The sequence below is a fragment of the Paroedura picta genome, chromosome 14, assembly GCF_049243985.1.
Source record: "Paroedura picta isolate Pp20150507F chromosome 14, Ppicta_v3.0, whole genome shotgun sequence".
Classification (NCBI taxonomy): Eukaryota; Metazoa; Chordata; class Lepidosauria; order Squamata; family Gekkonidae; genus Paroedura; species Paroedura picta.
Genome location: NC_135382.1, coordinates 2,118,390 through 2,136,860, shown reverse-complemented (window position 1 = coordinate 2,136,860; position 18,471 = coordinate 2,118,390).

Sequence of the window (18,471 nt, the reverse complement as noted above, 5' to 3'; positions counted from 1 at the left end):
GACTGGTTTCCTGCTCACCGATGCTTTGTCAAAGCTCTGTTTGACGGATTCCCGGCTTGACCCTTGCTTCATCCGACTAGACTATGCTTTAATTGAATGCTCCACAGATTCCCGGCTTGACCTTGGTAAAGATAAACGACAACTCTTTCAGTTCTCCTTTGGACTCTGTCCGTTAACAATTCCTGTTAAGACCCGGACTGGACTTTTGACTACTCTCTGGTACACGCTTTGAACTTGCTTGACTCTGTAACCGTGCTTGCCCTTGCACTAACCCTGCGTGTGCCTGGCTAGGGCAGCACACTTATCATCCTGGGGGAGTTCAATGTTCATGTGGATGCGCTCTCTTCAGGACTTTGTTCGGACCCGGTGTCGTCCGTGGCAACACTGGGGCTCTTGCAATTTGTCGCCGGGCCCACCCATCAGGCCGGCCACACCCTCGACTTGATCTTTGGTGCCAGGATACAGGTGGTTCTGGATGTTGCTTTAGCCGAGCCATGGTCAGACCACTGTGCCCTACGGGCTTAGCCACCCCTTCCCCAATTGGACGACGGGCGTATGTTTGCCCGCCCACAGAGACTCATGGATCCAATTGGTTTCCCGATGCCTCCTTGTGACTCGTTGTCGGCAATGGTGGAGGACTGGCAGTCCTGCCTGATGGCTGCCATAGATAAGATCGCCCCTAGACGTCCTCTCTGCCCTTACCTCAAGCGGGCTCCTTGGTATACTAGGGAGCTCTGGGAGAGGAAGAGGGAAGTGAGACGACTGGAGCGAGTGTGGTGGAAAACCTGCAACAAGGCGGCAAGAACATCTTATAGCACACTTATGAGGATGTATGAGATGGCAGTGAAAGAGGCAAAGCGGTCCTTTTTTACCATGGAAATTGCATCCGCAAGCTCTCATCCGGCTCAATGGTTTAGGGTAGTTCGATCACTTACCACCCTCGAGGAAGGGTGCCAAAATACTAGCAAATTGGACTTAAGCTGTGAGGCATTAGCGAGCTACTTTGTGGATAAAGTCTTGTCGTTCCACCATGACCTTCCTGCTATGGTTGATACAGAAAAGGAGCTGGAGGCCTGTTGGCTACCTTTGGAGGTGACATTTGATGGCTTCAGGTGGCTCTCTTTGGTGTGTGGGGGTGCGTGGGGTGTTTATGGGGGAGGGCAAAAGCAGCCACAGGATGGGGATTTGACATCACCGTGTCCACCCATCACCCCCCAACACTGACCCCCTAACTCCCCCATGCTGCAACCCCCTGGGAAGTCACCTGTGTTCCCCCTCCTCCAAAAACCCGCAGGCTCCATCTAGAGCCCTTGGTCAAACCTTGGCCAACAGTCACTGGCTCCGTGGACCACCAGGCGACCGTTCCTCTGCCTGCTGCGGGCTCCCTCCACTCCACAGGGGTGGCCTGCCTTGGGCAGTAGAATGAGGCACAAATGGCCACTGTTGTCACAAAAGGAGCAGCATCCACAGCTCACCTGGCTCAACCGAGCATGACAACCAAAATGCACCCGGAGAAGGCAGCCGGTGCTTTGCCGTTCAGGTGCATGTGCGTATGTGTATGTTTGTGTGTGTGTGTGTCCACATGGGCAAAAATTATTTTAAAAAAATACTGAAACTTATGCATGGGAATGCATACACATTGCCACAAAAGGAACAGTAAAAAAAAATCCAAAACGCAGATGCCAGGCGAGGGGAGAGAGTTCTCCCACATGGAACCCCCACGACCCACCCGTGCTCTAAAAAAAAATAAAACAGATTGCTGCACCTTGCTCCCAACAGCAGCCTGTGCTCTGCCATTTCTCCTGCACGCAGAGGCGCGTATTCATTGCTCTGAGTACGGCACCATTAAAAAAATTCTTAGAGCTGGAAATGGAAAGGGGAGGGTGGGAGCGAGGGTGGGACAAAGCTGATGAGACCATCACACCCTTCCCCCCTCCGTATAGTCTTATCCCTGGCTCCTCACTGGCTCCTCACCGGTGGTTGGCAAGAAAGGGTAGTGGTAGCCACTGCCCTTTCACTGACCCCTGCGCCCCAAAGGCCACTCTGAGCTCCAGGTTGGCGCCACAGATGAAATGGCCCCTTGGAGTTGGTGGCAAGCAGAAGACCTCATCGCTTTGGGCTCTGGTTCCAAGGTTGCCCTCTGCAACCTACAGAGTGGGCTGTAGGGACCGTGGTCACTCCACTTAGTCTGTCTTCAATTAATTCAAATTGCTTCCAGGCACAATTAATAGGATTCTTATCTTACTACAAATGTTTCCTTTCCTTTTCTCCCCTACTGTAATCAAGATGATTATGCTTTGTACTGCACCTCAGCATCCTGAGTTCCTTCTTTGCGACACCCCTCCCACCTTCTGACCGGGACAGAATGATTCAAGGATATACTTTTCTACTTGTATCTGATGAAGGGAGCTTTAACTCTTTAAAGTTTATATCCCAAAAATCCTGTTGGTCTTTACGGTGCTACTAAATTTGAGCCATGAATCTCTATTTGTTCCTCTCTTACATTGTTGATGGTTGAGCCCCATGGGCAAATAAAAGAACACGGCTGCATAAACCTCAGCTTACATTGTCAAAAACCGTGTTTTAGGCTAGAAGAACCTTTGCTTGGAACTAACAAGGCAATTTTTATGTGCTCTGTCATTGAGACAGGAATCATAAACTTGGGGTTCTGGTTCAGCTTGAATAAACTTTTCTGATTTATCCCAAACTAAATAAGAACAACAAATCAGAACAATTGTTACCTTGGCTAAAGTTAAGATATATTGTAAGTTCACAATTGGATAAGCTAATTGGAACATCTGGGGCTGAACTGCAGTCTTGCTCCCATCTCCCTGATTCAGCGCTTCACTTTTTAAAATGCTTCTCAGTAATCAACCTACATGTTTTATCCAACTCATTACAAATTGCCCTCCATAGTATTAAGATATTTCATAAATTTACCACAACTTGCAAGCACATAATTTCTCATTTCACTATTATAATGACTCAATTCCCCATCCCTTGGCTTTGGTGTGTCTTTAATTAAACCAAGGTGCCTTCTTCAGGATGCACTGCACCAAGTGAAAAATGTTAGCTATTTCCACACTTCAGAGACCCAGCTGCTCAGAGCATTAAAATTTTACTTAAAACATAAATTTATTGTGTTATGATTACCATGGATTATGTTGTTATAAATGAACTCCACAGTAAATTGCTGTTTTTAATTAAAATACAGGTTATTAGGAAAGGCAAGGGAATAAAGTGGGGAGAGTTGTTTCATGTAATTGCCTGCATACCCAATAATACCTGCAGGGGTAGCAAAAGACCAATTTAGAGGTAAAAAGCCTCCTATTTAAAATACAGATACTTCCCTATGCAAATGACTTGTATGGACTGCATGCAGATAAATACCTTGATTCTCCCCATGTGGATTAGCAGCACAGCAAGATGTTCACTCAGTGTCATATTTAGTTAGCATATTTATATGCTGCTTTTCTCCCAGAACATGGGATTGAACACATGTTAAAGTGACAATCTAAGATGACCTCTCAAAATCCTAGTATGTCAAAATGTATCTTGCTCACACCTCTCTTACTACCAAATGGGATAAAAACATACTAGGCAAAAACACCTGCAGTTAAACTGTGAGAGACAAAAGTAAAGGACATGGAGACAAAAACAGAAAAGCCACCTATCAGCAGGACAAGGTAGTGAGCCTGGGGCAGCAGGTTTTAGAACATGGTGCTGGGGGACTACTGTCCAGCTCCATGACCTTTGTCCTACGGGGTTTAACTAGGCTCCATCTTGTCCCCTGTGTTATTTAACATGTATATGGGTGAGGTCATCTGGAGATCTGGACTGGATTGTCACCAATATGTGGATGACACTCTACTCTGAGTGCACTTCCAGCTCATCCCAGGGAGGTTGTAGAAAGCCTGAACCGGTCAGTGCCCGAATGCGAATCTGGCATAGATGTGTGCTAATAAGATGAATCTTAATCCCAACAAGATAGAAGGGCTACTTGGGGGTGGAATGTCTGGCCTGAGATTTAAGGGGCCTCCGTCAGGACCCTGTTCTCATGATCGTGTCGTATAATGTTTCTTTGGCCAGTCTTTATGATTGTCATGCCAACTGTGGCCTTTCCTGGGTAGAAAAGTTCTGGCCATTGTGGTGAGCATTGGTTACATTTAGAAAAGGTAACAGTGATGTGTTCTCCAAGGGGCTGCTCATGAAAGTGATTTAGAAATTTCAGTTGGTACAAATTGCTGCAGCCGGGATGCTGACTGGAAGAGATTGCAGGGACCATTATCACCCCAGTCTTGGTCCATCTACAAGAGATTCAAATTGTTTCCAGGAACAATTCAAGGTGCAGGTCTTGACTTTCAAAGCTCTATACCATTATGATAATCTTTGGAGGCCCTGCTTTGGGTGTCCCACCCTCCAGGATCAGGGCACCCTGGGTGAGGGCCTTCTCAGTCATGACACCCAAGTTCTTTTGCTGTTTTCTGCCAGTGGGTGAGGCTTTTTTTTGAGTCCAGTGGCATCTAGGAACAACAAAGTTTTCCTCAAGGTATAAGCTTTCTTGTGCATGCACATTTGCTCAGATACAATATTAAGGGGATCGAAGTAATCAGTTTATATTTATAAGCAAGTGTGAGAGTAAATTAACATACAGCACAATGAAAACGGTTGACAGATTCCAGAGATAAACAGAAAAAAACAGCAATTTGGATTTGTTTGTATTCCCTTGAGACTGAATTGCAGGGAGAGAATAATGGGTGACTAGATAATCAATGGCTGACAGCTGAGACCTTGCCCTTCTGCCCCTGCCTGTCCTCTCAAGCATAAGTGCATTTTGGGACATCATCATCTTTAAAGTAGTAGATCATTTGGCAGACCAGAGAAAAGCATATCTGTCCCCTCTTAATAAAAAGTAAGCGGTGTTGGGGTGGGCTCAGTCCGTGATGGGGGGGGGCAACAATTGGCATTTGGCCCCAGACTGACAAGCAGAGGGGCCAATCGGAAGGTGCAAATCGCCTTCTGATTGGCCCCTCACCAGGACAGACCAAAATTCCATCCAGCCAGGGGCAATCTGGAGAAATGGCTGCCAGTTAGCCCCTGACCACCGCAGGGAGAGGAGGTCAGCAGGGCTGCCAAGGGGGTGAGAACAGAGGCTTGGACAGGCTGCGCCAGCCCTTTTCGCCCCAAGGCTGTCCTAACTGCCTTGTCCAACTGCAAATGGCCACAGAACCCTGACAGAGCTGGCTGGAGGCTGGAGAGTGCACTGCCTCCCCCCCTTCAGGCCTGCTGCGAAGGAGCCTCTGACAGCCCCTGACTGAGGGGAAGGAGGCCTTTCCAGGAGCAACACAGGGGAGACTGAGGGCCTTCCTTTTGAGGGGGGGGGACTTTCCTCTTCTGCCAAACAGTTGCCTGACAGGGAGGCCACAGAAAAGCCCCTTCTCTCTTAAAATACTGCTCTGGCCGGGGGTTAGACACAGCCAAGCCATGTGTCTGTCTTCTTTGCAAATCTCTGCAGATTTGAAGCCACTGCACAGCGTTATTCTGCACAGGAAGCTGGCTCTTTTGTTTCCTGTTTCATCTGCACAACAACCCTGTGCAGTAAGCCTCAAGTCTTTCAATTCAACAACAACCTGTGTGGGAGGCCTTAAATGTTTCTTCTCTACCACAACCCTGTCCAAAGTAGCCCTTTCTGCCTGGGGAGCTGATCTTTATACTCTGCAGCTGAGCTGTAATTCCAGGAGCTCTTCAGGCCCCACCTGGAGGTTGGCTACCCCTGGGTTGGCTACCCCTGGCTACCCCTCCAATATTCTTGGAGGTGGGACTTCAAAATCATACAATGCCTCAGAGTCCAGCCTTCAAAGGAGCTATTTTTGCCTACAGTTTGGAGGGAGTGGTGCAGGAGTGTCCCTCCTAGCCTATGGGCTATGGCCAGCCCTTACCAGCAACTGTTTGTATTCTGGGGCACAGACAGGCAGACCAGCATCCTGTGAGTCTGGAAAGTGCAGGAAGATCTACCGTATTTGCCGGCGTATAAGGCGACTGGGCGTATAAGACGACCCCCCAACATTACCAGTCAAAATATAGAGTTTGCCGCCTCTGTGAGCCCAGTGGGGAGGGGAGCTGCCGCCGCCTGCCGCCCGCAGCCCGCAGCCTGCCGTGAGCCCAGTGGGGGGGAGCCGCTCGCCGCTCGCCGCTCGCCGCTCGCTGCTCGCCGCCGCCGCTTGCCCAGTGGGGGGGGGAGCTACCGCTGCTCGCCGCTCGCCGCCGCCACTTGCCGAGTGGGGGGGGAGCTACCGCTGCTCGCCGCTCGCCGCCGCCGCTCGCCCAGTGGGGGGGGGAGCTGCCGCCGCCCGCCGCCCGATCCTGACTGAAGTGCACCCGGCGTATAAGACGGCCCCCCCACTTGGAGGCATGTTTTTGAGAGGGAAAAAGCCGTCTTATACGCCGGCAAGTACGGTAAATAAATATTTACAGCCTGAAACTGTAAATAGTGAACAAGTAAATGACTTTTTTCAACCTTGGCCTGGCAAATTAAAAAAACAGTATAAAAAACCTTACTAAGGTCAAGACTGCTGTGCACAGACAGTCTTCCTCTTGGGGTTGCCAGCTTCCCTGTGAGGCTCGCTACCCCACCTCCCTCATGGGGAGTCTGCCATGGGGAGAGAAAGGGAAGATGATTGGAAAATGCTTTGAGACACCTGAGGCCTGCTGGGTCACTGCGGCCCATTCCCAGTTCTCTCAGATCTCTCACAACCTCACATATTGTGGAGAGACGAATGGAAAAAGTTTTTGTAAACCGCTTTGAGAATCCTTTGGGTAGTAAGCAATAGGGTACAAAAATCCGTTCTTCTAAGGAGCAACCATGAAAGAAGCATGTGAGCCCATAACATTTTACCAACAGTGAAAATATGGGAGACAAAAGGAACAGGGTGGACACCTGTGTACTGTGACTACCCTATGTGTATTAGGGCAGAGGGGCATTTCGGTGAATGTGGCCTAATTCACACAAGAAGGGAAATGACGCAGAACTGGGGGGAATTGGTTCCCATGTAATCTTCCCCTAAGAAGAGTCTCCAGTCTGATTTTCCCTTCACATATCTGAGGACATGGCTCTGGAAAGCTCATCTGTAACCACTATGCCACAATTCCCAAAGGTCAGTCCTCTCCCACACTCAACTAACATTCCACACCACAGGTTCTTGACACCCATCTCTCCACACCCATGCCCTCATTTGCCACCACAACCTCCCACACAACACACACATTCAACCCCATGCCCTTACAGATTGGACAACTCCTCCCCTTCCTCTTCCCACTGCCAAGCTCTAGCTCCCGTTGTATTCTTGGATACAACGGGCTTTGCCCCTAGTATATATATATTATTCCAAACAACATTGCATTATACTAGTCTTAGTCACATTACAATGTACTTGTTCAAATCAATTATTTCAATTAAGAGATAAATTAAAATTCAGAGGACATTTGGTGTTTCTGAGGGATTGTTACGAATATTCCAGGCTCCTATGTAAGCCGGCACAGCCCAGCCAGGCCGGCACACGGCATTTCCAGGGCCTACCGCGACCGCCCCTCTACAGGGTGGGCTGCCAAGAGGCCTCTGGAGGCTGGAGCAGGCCCAGTTGTGCTGGCATGTGCCATTTTCAGGTCCTTCCTGCCTACCCCAGACCCAGATGGGCTGCAGCAGGGCCATTCAGGCTGGGGGAGGGCATTTGTGGGGCCTTCCTGGCCTCCCTGAAGTTGGGCAGCCCATGCAGTAGTCTCTTCAGGCTGCTGTGGGCCCCATCCTGCTGGCAGGCGGCCATTTCCTGGTCTCCCATCACCACCCCTAGGATCTCGGGTGGGCAGGTAGGTGGACAGTCTTAGATGCCACACTGGCCTCTCTGGGGCTGGCTGGCAGCCCATCCTCTCTCTCCCTCTCCCCAAGCCACCCCCACTTAACTGGCCTACCTTTGGAAGGTAGGCCAGTAGAGTGGCAGGCTCTTCCACGTGAAGGAAGGAGGAGGAAGAGGCCAGGGACAGGGCATCCCTACCTGATTGGCTTTCCATGGGTGAGTGAGAGGAGTGAGGAGTGAGGGCCAATCAGGTAGGGAGTGAGTGATCCTTCCGGTCAGAACTTCAACTTTATATTGTTTTATTATGATGAACTTTTTGTGTGCATGCACACTTCCTCAGATACAATATCAAGGAATGGAATTAATCAGTTCATACTTATAGCTAAAGTGTCATCTCCTTGTGACTATGTCAGCTTCTTAGAATCTGTAAGTCTCCCAAAATGTCCAGTTCTCAAACTGCGTGTTCCATTAAAGCTTTGGGGGGCAGAGTTTGATACAGCATATAGATGGGTGAATGTTAAAACAGAGTCCAAGGATTAATTGGTAGGCCCTACAAGTGCTCAAGAAGGAGCAATTATCTAGTTTAGGTCTTGTTTCTTACATTCACTTTTGCCTCCCTGGTGTCAGTAATGCTGTAAAGATCAGACCTATATCTTTTGGAATGCCATGGCCAGTTCTGGTGCCCCAAATAAGGCAGTTGGATTTACAATACGGCTTTGTCTAGATTGGCTAAAGCCCAGCATTGAAGGGCTTAGTTCAGACAGAATATGAAACCATCATTGATTTGGCTATTAGTTGGTTAAACCAGGATTTTGCTTACAGTCACTCCAATCTTGGTTTGTTTTGGCATTGCTCTGGATCCAGAAGTGAATGCTGGAGTTACAGGGCAACAAGCAGAATTAAGCCAGGATGTCTGTTCACTCTGCCCAGAAGCTGCACCGAGTGCCGTGAAGTCAGTCCAGCCACTGGACTTGCTCCTGGGGAAGGGGGCCGGGAATGGCTTCCCCAGGGCCTGCCAATCACACCCACCGCCTTGTGGAGGTGGTGGGCCTGCTTGGCTGGCCCCGAGGAAGCCGTGGCATTGGCAGGGATGGCTTCTCCTGGGCCCGCTGAGCAGGCCCGCCACCTCACAAAGGCGGCAGGCATGCTCAGAGAGCCCCGCGAAAGCCACAGCATCGACAGGGAGGAGGGAACAGCATCCCCGGAGCCCACCAACCATGCCCACCATCTTGCTGAGGTGGCAGGCGAGCTCAGAGGACCACAGGGAAGCCGTGGCACGGCGGTGGCGGGGGGCCCCTTCAAAGCCCATTCTTAGGAACGGGCTTTGAATCTAGTATATATATTACATAAAACCCTAAGCTAAACGGCCAGTCTCTCCCGACGCAGCGAGCACCGTGCTGCGGAGGGGCGGAAGGGAAGGCACGGGCGTCAGCATGCCAGCGGGCACACATATGCAGGTGCGGAGTTCCGCGCCTGTGTGTGTGCGTCCACCGACACGCTGATGCCCGTGCCTCCTCTCCCCTCTTCTCCACCCTGCAGCGCGGCACTCACTGCGCCGGGAGAGACCGGCTGCTTTGGGTGACGAAGCGCCCAACCCTAGTTCAGATATTGGTTTCTCGAATGCACACGGAGTGCCTTGCAAGTCCCATGCTGGGAACTTAGTGCAGGTGCATGGAGGGATTGTTTTTCCTTAGCCTCATCCATTTCATGCCAATATAATCCTTTCATTCTTAATGCCCAACAGCTATGAAGCCTAAATATTTTGCCCTAGATCTTAAAAATGTCAAACAAGATCATCAAATTGATCCTCATGCTTTCTAGGTACATTTTCTTCTGTTTTGCAGCCCCCCGCATCATCATCAGAATGAAGATTATTGTGCAGGGGGCTGCATCTCAAAGGAGCAATTGAGGGAATTTGGAAGCCTTCAGTCCATTCAAGGGCCTCTTTCAGTACAACTCAAAGCAAATTGATTTTCATAAATCCATTCATGTAGACTTAGTCCTTCTTTCTGCTACCGTCTATCCCTGAAAATAAGACATACCCATAAAATAAGCTGCAGCAGGATTTCCAGTGTTTGTAGAAGTAAAGTGGTGGCTGCCGTTTTACTCAACACTGTTGGTCTCTCTCCCCCAGCACCAACCAGCAACAGTCTGTGGTAGGGCTGCAGCCGCTTCGGCACGCACGGATGCCCGAGGCAACCAGCAGCACAGAGGGGAGGGGAGGGGAGGGGAGGGGAGGGGAGGGGAGGGGAGGGGAGGGGCGGTGCTGGCGCCTGTGTGCCAGCTGGCACCTGCCATCAGCATCAACACCCCTCCCCTCCGTGCTGCGGCTCTGGCTGCCCCAGTCTCTCTCAGCCCCCACAAACACCAGTCAAGCTGCTGCTCCTCAGCCCCGACCAGCGACAGTCTGTGGGTCTCTCTCACCCCACACAAAGACCTTTGTTGATGGCACCAACTTTTCTAAATACCAATAAGACATGCCTTAAAATAAGCCATAGTGTCTCTTCTTGAGGAAAAATAAATATAAGACAGTGTCTTATTTTCAAGGAAACACAGTAGTAACTCTGCCTCTTCGTCCCTGTCTCTTAGATTGTCAGTTGTTTGTGGTAAATACCTATATTTTCTTTTCCTTTTTGCTTACAAACATTTACAAAGTACTGTATATCATGATAGAAGAAGAAGAAGAAGAAGAAGAAGAAGAAGAAGAAGAAGAAGAAGAAGAAGAAGAAGAAGAAGAAGAAGAAGAAGAAGAGAGTTGGTTCTTATATGCCGCTTTTCCCTACCCGAAGGAGACTCAAAGCAGCTTACAGTCGCCTTCCCTTTCCTCTCCCCACAACAGACACCCTGTGAGGGAGGTGAGGCTGAGAGAGCCCTGAGATTACTGAAGCAGAAGAGTTGGTTCTTATATGCCACTTTTTTCTACTCGAAGGAGTCTCAAAGCGGCTTCCATTCGCCTTCCCTTTCCTCCCCCCACAACAGACACCCTGTGAGGGAGGTGAGGCTGAGAGAGCCTTGATATTACTGAAGAAGAAGAAGAGTTGGTTCTTATGTGCCGCTTTTCCCTACCCGAAGGAGGCTCAAAGTGGCTTCCATTCGCCTTCCCTTTCCTCCCCCCACAACAGACACCCTGTGAGGGAGGTGAGGCTGAGAGAGCCTTGATATTACTGAAGAAGAAGAGTTGGTTCTTATGTGCCGCTTTTCCCTACCTGAAGGAGGCTCAAAGTGGCTTCCATTCGCCTTCCCTTTCCTCCCCCCACAACAGACACCCTGTGAGGGAGGTGAGGCTGAGAGAGCCTTGATATTACTGAAGAAGAAGAAGAGTTGGTTCTTATGTGCCGCTTTTCCCTACCCGAAGGAGGCTCAAAGCGGCTTACAGTTGCCTTCCCATTCCTCTCCCCACAACAGACACCCTGTGGGGTGGGTGAGGCTGAGAGAGCCCCGATATCACTGCCCGGTCAGAACAGTTTTATCAGTCCTGTGGCGAGCCCAAGGTCACCCAGCTGGCTGCACGAGGGGGAGCGCAGAATCGAACCCGGCATGCCAGATTAGAAGTCCGCACTCCTAACTACTACACCAAACTGGCTCTGAAACATAGGATCAAGCCAGCATCCCTATAACTGGGCACAAAGGCCAAGCAGATCCACACCAGTAGGCTTACCAGATCACCTTCTTGGACTTCACTGCCACTCTCCACTCCATTAGGAGTAAAAAATGGGGAGTGGGAAACATCATACCAAATAGAACAAAGTTTGCATCCAGGGGCACCTTTAAGACACCTCCGGAGAACTTGCACAGCCCTTGTCCATCATCTTCGGGACCTCTTTAAGGACTGGAGATGTCCCGGAGGACTGGAAGAGAGCAAACGTTATTCCGATCTTCAAAAAAGGGAGGAAGGATGACCCGGGAAACTACAGACCAGTGAGTCTGACCTCTGTTGTAGGGAAGATAATGGAGCAGATATTAAATGGAGCAATCTGCAAACATCTGGAGGACAATTTGGTGATCCAAGGAAGTCAGCATGGATTTGTCTCCAACAGGTCCTGCCAGACCAACCTGGTTTCCTTTTTTGACCAAGTAACAGGTTTGCTGGATCGGGGAAATTCGGTTGATGTCGTTTACTTGGATTTTAGTAAAGCTTTTGATAAGGTTCCCCATGATGTTCTGATGGATAAATTGAAGGACTGCAATCTGGATTTTCAAATTGGGAGGACTGGCAAATATTCCGGAAGATAGAGACAGAGTTCAACAAGATCTAAACACAACGGAAAAATGGGCAAATGAGAACAAGATGCAATTTAATAAAGATAAGTGTAAAGTTCTGCATTTGGGTCAGAAAAATGAAAAGCAAAACTACTGGATGGGGGATACACTTCTAGGTAACACTGTGTGTGAACGAGACCTCGGGGTACTTGTGGATTGTAAACTAAACATGAGCAGGCAGTGTGATGCAGCGGTAAAAAAGTCAAATGTCATTTAGGGCTGTATCAACAGGGGCATCACATCAAAATCACAAGATGTCATAGTCCCATTGTATACGGCACTGGTCAGACCACACCTGGAGTACTGTGTGCAGTTCTGGAGGCCTCACTTCAAGAAAGACATAGATAAAATTGAAAGGGTACAGAGGAGAGCGACGAAGATGATCTGGGACCAAGGGACCAAGCCCTATGAAGATAGGTTGAGGGACTTGGGAATGTTCAGCCTGGAGAAAAGGAGGTTGAGAGGGGACATGATAGCCCTCTTTAAGTATTTGAAAGGTTGTCACTTGGAGGAGGGCAGGATGCTGTTTCTGCTGGCTGCAGAGGAGAGGACACGCAGTAATGGGTTTAAACTGCAAGCACAATGATATAGGCTAGATATCAGGAAAAAATTTTTCACAATCAGAGTAGTTCAGCAGTGGAATAGGCTGCCTAAGGATGTGGTGAGCTCCCCCTCACTGGCAGTCTTCAAACAAAGGCTGGATACACACTTTTCTTGGATGCTGTAGGATGCTTTGGGCTGATCCTGCGTTGAACAGGGGGGTTGGCCTGTATGGCCCATTCCAACTCTACGATTCCATGATTCTAAGATCAACGACGTCTTCTTCAAGGTATATACTTATATGTGCACTTAATGATTGCACTGGACTCAAATTTTGTTCTGCTGTTTCAGACCAACACATGACAATCCAGAAGCAATGTCACAGTGCTCTAAAAATTCTTCCAACAACTATGGATTCCTATTGTGATGCTATTCTTGATGAGGAAACACATCTACTGGTGCACAGCCCATAATGGAAATGACTAGGGATGTGACATCTGCTTGCCCCATCCCAGGGAATGCACCAGTAGATGGCCAGTGGCTGGCCAGGCCCGGTGCTCATCCTTGTTCGCTGCGCTGCTGCCACCTCCATCTTGAATGGCCTATTAGAATCCAGGAACATCGATGTCGTATCAGAAAGCATATTAGGGATGCTCCCTTGGTCCACCACTGGACAGAAAAACAACACAATGTGGATGACTTCAGATTCTATTTTATGATCCCTTTTAAATTGCTTTATATCAAATGACCATATTCTTTTGGTCTTTTATGTATTAATTTCATAAAACTTGGTCTGAATGACTGTAATAAAGTTTGAACTGAACCGAACACAATGTGGATGACTTCAGATTCTTCGGACTCTTTGTTTAAACATGGACCGGAGATAACAGTAGCTGGGCAGGTAGGAGTAAAATTGGCTCAAGAGCTTAAAGCCGAGAGATACGTCTTACTTTACTGTTAAATGGATTACAGGTATGTTGGCAAATGGATCTAGTTTGGTTTGTATTATTTTGTACATTTCATGATGTCTTGCTAATTATTATGAAAACACCTTGAATGGCCAGCATGGCTATTAGGAGTGTGGGGAGTGTGGGGCTGGATGCAGAAGATGGATGGTGGTGGCTCATAGGGAGTGGGGATCGGCACCGGCCTTGCCCAGTCAGGCGCCTCCATTGCCCATCTTCAGTGCCTGGCCCCATACTCCTTCCCAAATCAGTATTGCAGTTTATGTGTCTCCACATAATCTGCGACCATCTGATTCTTGGAGATTATTTTGCTTCTACTGGATCAAAGACGCAACTGGCAGCCCTTCACATCCTAAATTATAAACGTGACAGTGCCTTTCTATTGCTGGATATCTTTTGTATTTGTTCTTCTGGTCATTGTATTAGGAGAAAAAAACCTGTCAATCAGTTGAGAATTCTGGACACAGTAACTTTAAATATGTAAATTGGATCCCGGCATCCCTTTCAACTCATGGATGCTTTCAAGGTGACTCCTCCCCTTCTTTTAGAAGGCTCAGAAGAGCCTTGCTTTGGAAGGCTGACTTCCTCGCATGACAGTTGTAAATGGCTCCTTCTCTGGTTAGCTTTAGCTCTGTTTCAGTACCTACAGAGACACTGTGAGGTCAATTTTGGGCTCCATGGCAGATACTAATAGATGCAGCTGCATTCCATTTCTCAAGTCTGTTTTAAATTAATAGGTGTTTCCCTTCTGGTATTTTTGATTCACAAAAGAGACTTCTCTGCATATTAATTTAATGTTAAATTGATGGATCAAATTATACTGAGCTTAGAATCAATTCCACACATAGTCAGTAGGATACACCAAATCCCATTGTAGGGATAAAGCACCGAAAATGCATTTAGAGACACTGATAAGTCCAGATCCATTATATTTCATTTCCAACCAGGAGGGAGGGAAGAGAAGGCCCTTTGGAGATGCTCTATCAGCTATTAAACAGAGACATTGCATGCCTGGGGAGATTGATGATTAGCACAACCCTTCTTGGGAAGACTCTCCTTGGATGAATGATACCCTGGAACTGCCTCTTCATGTCTTTGTCAATGTTCACTGGGGATTGTGTGCCTCGATGCTGCTACTCTGGTTTTGTCATTCTTCGACTGCAGTCAGCAGCACGCAAGTAGGAAATCCTATGGCTAAATCAGGGTGCCCAAAGAATCCATCTAGTACCAATCGATACATGGAAATTGTAATCTTTTTTTACTTGGATAAGATCTTCTGCCTTGATGTGACAGGGAAGTCAAGCTTGCTGATAAGTAGGTTGGGCCACAGTTCTTTGGGCGAAGCATTTACTTTGCATGCAGAAAATCTTAGATTCAGGCATGGCAACAACAGTTCAAGAGGGCTGGGAGTTTCTTAAAAGTGAAATACTGAAGGCTCAATCACAGACAATTCCCTTGAGAAGAAAAGATGGAAGGAGCCTAAGGAAGCCAAGTTGGCTCCATAAGCAGATGTCAAAAAATGTGAGGAATAAAAAAGAGTCATTTAGGAAATGGAAGGAAGGCCTTATTACCAAGGATGAGTCTAAACAAATAAGCAATAATTGTAGGGGGAGTGATAGAAAAGCTAAATCTCAATATGAGCTTAGGCTAGCAAGAAATGCTAAACATAACAAAAAAGGATTCTTTAGTTATATTTCAAGCAAGAAAAAGAATTGGGACACCATAGGACCACTGCAATGATAAGAAAGTGAAATTATAAAGATGATGAAGAGAGGGCTGAACCGCTTAACTCCTATTTCTCCTCGGTTATCTCTTGTGAGGGAAATAGTGATCAATGTGGCAAAAACGTAACACAACACGGGGGATGGGAATGGTGGCCTAGGATCACTGTTGGAGCAGTCCACAAACACCTAGTCTCTTTAAATGAAACAAAGTCTTCTGGGCCAGATGAACTGCAACCAAGGGTACTAAAAGAACTTGCAGATGTCATTTCTGAACCTCTATCCATTATTTTTTACACTTAGACCAACCTTATCTCTTTTTTCGAGAAAGGGACTACCTTGCTTGGATCAGGGGAATGCCATGGACATAGTTTATCTGGATTTCAGTAAAGCTTTTGATAAGGTTCCACACAATATTCTTGTTCACAAGTTGGTAATATGCGGTATGGATCCTAATTCTGTCAGGTGGATCAATAACTGGTTGACGAATCGTACCCAGAGGGTAATTGTTCATGGTTCAGCATCTTCTTGGAAAAGAGTGACAAGTGGAATACCCCAGGATCTGTCCTGGGGCCTGTGTTGTTCAACATATTTATAAATGATTTGGATGAGGGATTAGAGGGGATACTTATTAAATTTGCAGATGATACTAAACTTGGAGGGGTAGCAAACACAACTGAAGACAGCAACAGAATACAGGATGATCTTGATAGGCTAAACTGAATAAAATGAAGTTCAGTAGGGACAAACGTAAAATTCTGCACTTAGGTAGGAAAAACCAAATACACCAATATAAGATGGCGGAGACTTGTCTTGGCAGTAGCATGTGCAAAAAGGATCTAGGAGTCTTAGTAGACCATACACTGAACATGAGTCAGCAGCGTGACTCAGTGGCTAAAAAGGCAAATGGGATTTTGGGCTATATCAAACGCAGTATTGTGTCCAGATCACGGGAGGTGATGGTACCGCTTTACTCTGCTCTGGTTCGGCCTCACTTGGAGTCCTGTGTTCAGTTTTGGGCACCCCAGTTGAAGAGGGATGTAGACAAACTGGAACGTGTCCAGAGGAGGGCAACAAAGATGGTGAGGGGTTTGGAGACCAAGACCTAGGAGGAAGTTGGGGGAGCTTGGTCTGTTTAGCCTAGAGAGCCTAGAGAGCCTAGAGAGGAGATGACTGAGAGGGGATCTGATAACCATCTTCAAGTATTTAAAAGGGTGCCATTCCATATGGCACCCTTTTAAATACTTGAAGATGGTTATCAGATGGAACATAATTGTTCTCTCTTGCCCCAGATGGACAGACCAGAATGAATGGGGTGAAATTAATTCAAAAGAAATTCCATCTAAACATCCTGACAGTTACAGCAGTTTCTCAGTGGAACAGGCTTCCTTGGGAGGTGGTGGGTTCTCCATCTTTGGAGATTTTTAAACAGAGGCTAGATAGCCATCTGATGGAGAGGCTGATTCTATGAAGGCTCAAGGGGGTGGCAGGTTACAGTAGATGAGCGATTGGGATGTGAGTGTCCTGCATAGTGCAGGGGGTTGGACTACATGACCCATGAGATCCCTTCCATCCTTATGATTCTATGAGTTCAACAGATCTTAAGTAAATCTGCCTGAGATCTTGGAGACCTTAACATGAATCATAGAATCATAGAATCATAGAGTTGAAAGGGGCCATACAGGCCATCTAGTCCAACCCCCTGCTCAACGCAGGATCAGCCCTAAGCATCTAGCATGGAGGTTACATGCTTGCAGGGAACCAGATGCAGCTAAGGGCCTGCTATTCCTGCTCTCAATAATGCCATCAATGGAGGGTCAGAGATAGAGATCACGACTCTGATAGCTTCAGAGAAATAGTCTCAAGTTGTCTCTTTTTTAAAAACTGCTTTGTGCTGCTTTCGGGAATGAAGTAGGCAGCTGAAACAACCATGCACTCATTTTCCACCAAGACACCAAAACCTCTCACACAACACACACGCATTCAACCCCATGTCCTTACAGACTGGTCAAATTCCCACTGCCAAGCTCTAGCACCCGTTGTATACTTAGATACAACGGGCTTTGCCCCTAGTCACTTAGAATCATAGAATCATAGAGTTGGAAGGGGCCACACAAGCCATCTAGTCCAACCCCCTGCTTAACGTAGGATCAGCCAAGAGCATCCAAAAGCATCTAAGAAAAGTGTGCATCCAACCTTTATTTGAAGACTGCCAGTGAGGGGCAGCTCACCACTTCCTTAGGCAGCCTATTTCACTGCTGAACTACTCTGACTGTGAACATTTTTTCCTGATATCTAGCCTATATCATTGTACTTGTAGTTTAAACCCATTACTGTGCATCTTTTCCTCTGCAGCCAACGGAAACAGCTTCCTGAACTCCTCTAAGTGACAACCTTTCAAATGCTTAAAGAGGGCTATCATGTCCCCTCTGCAAAGGAAATAGAAAACTTCTTTTCACTCCTTGAAACTCTCACTCATGAATGCTCAGGCAGAAGCAAATGCTGCTAATCTTTAAAGCAGTGGTCCTCAACCACCGGACTGCGAAGGCCTCGGCACTGGGCTGCAGCTCCCTCTCCCCGCCCCCTCCTGCAGCGAGAAGGTCACCAGGCCGCGAGCAAATCGGCCACCGAAGCAGCTGATTAGCTTGTGGCCCGGCAAGCTTCTTTCTGCGTGACGGGGGGAGATAGGGAAGCGTGGTGGAGTGATGAGATTTTATCTGCAAAGTGACTCGAAAAGGCCTCACAGCTGATGTCCAATTGGCTGCTATTTTGGTGCCCTTCTTCTAGGGCGGTAAGAGATCTAACTATCTTAAATAATTGCGCTGGGCGTGTTAGCAGATGCGACTTCAGTCAAGTAGAATTTGCATTTTACCGACTTCACCGCCATCTCATAGGCTCTTAATTGTATTCTATAGGATGCTCTCTCCACTTCGTCACAAGTCTTCCTTCAGGCTCACTCTAGTCATCTCAGCTTCCATTTTTTCTTGCAGAGTTCCTTGGTGTACCAAGAGGCCCACTTGTGACGGGGGCGGAGAGGACGTCTGGGAGCTATTTCATCAATGGCTGCCAGCATTCTGTTGTGCCAATTGCTGACCAGGCCATCTAGAGAAGTGCTGGGAGGCATTGGGTCCTGCA